Source organism: Budorcas taxicolor, chromosome 14, assembly GCF_023091745.1.
Source record: "Budorcas taxicolor isolate Tak-1 chromosome 14, Takin1.1, whole genome shotgun sequence".
NCBI classification, from domain to species: Eukaryota; Metazoa; Chordata; class Mammalia; order Artiodactyla; family Bovidae; genus Budorcas; species Budorcas taxicolor.
The window spans coordinates 69,968,707-69,969,867 of NC_068923.1; positions in this window are offsets into that span (position 1 = coordinate 69,968,707).

A 1,161-nucleotide genomic window follows, 5' to 3' on the forward strand; every position below is an offset into this window, starting at 1 on the left:
AGATTTAGAGGTAACTTCAAATTTAGGATTTTTTCAGTTCCATTTTTAAACAGATAATTATTTTATCATTTTTTCTTCACATTTTAAAGATACCATTAGATTCATGCATTTCTAAGTGTCTGTAATTTCTTATGGAATTTTAAAGATTTGTTTATTCTTATCTTTGTTCAGTTTGAGGAAAAGCCCATTTTGTTTTCAGAGTATCTGATAGGATGCTTCATGGTTGTGATTAGTTCACAGAAGTCAATGAAATTAAAAAAAAAAATGAAGCTCTTAGTTTATAACTATACAGACTTCTCTAAAAGAGAAACCTCTTGCTTTGTCTCACTCAGAGGACTTATTCTAGACTAGTAGACATATTGATGTTTCTTCAAACAAATATAGATTTTATTAGTTGAGTTTAAAACTCTACATATCAAGCATCTTTTCCCTTCAAGTGTTTTCCATTCCTTCCTGATTCTAATTTCTTAAGGTGTTAGAAACTTGTATGGTATTGGTAGGAGGGGGAATGTGCATATGTGTTATATGATTGCCCAGTTGGGTTACTACTGGGAGGTAATCCAAATAGTCCAGGAGAGCTTTATGTTGACTCCAGCTGGTAGTGATCTAAAAGTTCAGTGATTAGTGGTTAGTTGTTAATGCCCTCTTAGCACAGTGACCACAGTGCTGGTGCTTTAGTGTGTCATACTGGGTAGCTGGTGTGCTCAGCTGGGTCTCTGTGAAATTTCATGGCCTAAGTGGTCCTTTGACCTTCACCCCAGGGACTTTTCTATGTAATTCATGCCAAGATCCCTCTTGGGGACTTGTGGATTGACTAATGTGCCCAGCTAACATTTGTAGCCTCTTATAAGATTACAGGAAATGTAGGATTCTCTTTTGTACCAAAGGTGTCACAGAAAACTGTGGTTGTCCCTTGCTCTTTCTAGCCTAGACATGCCTTTGTCCCATTCTTATGGTCTATCTCAGATGGATTTTCAGGTTCTACTGTTAAGCTACTCTAATCAAGGAGTGGTTGATAGTCTTCTATTACTAGATTCCAAGTCCTTTCTCCAGTTTCATGAGAGGGAATATTTTGTGGTTCTTTCTCTCTCCCATAAGCACCCGGGAAACAGCTAAGGGGAACTGCACAATCATTTCCCCTCTGTTTCCTGTTCATTTTTT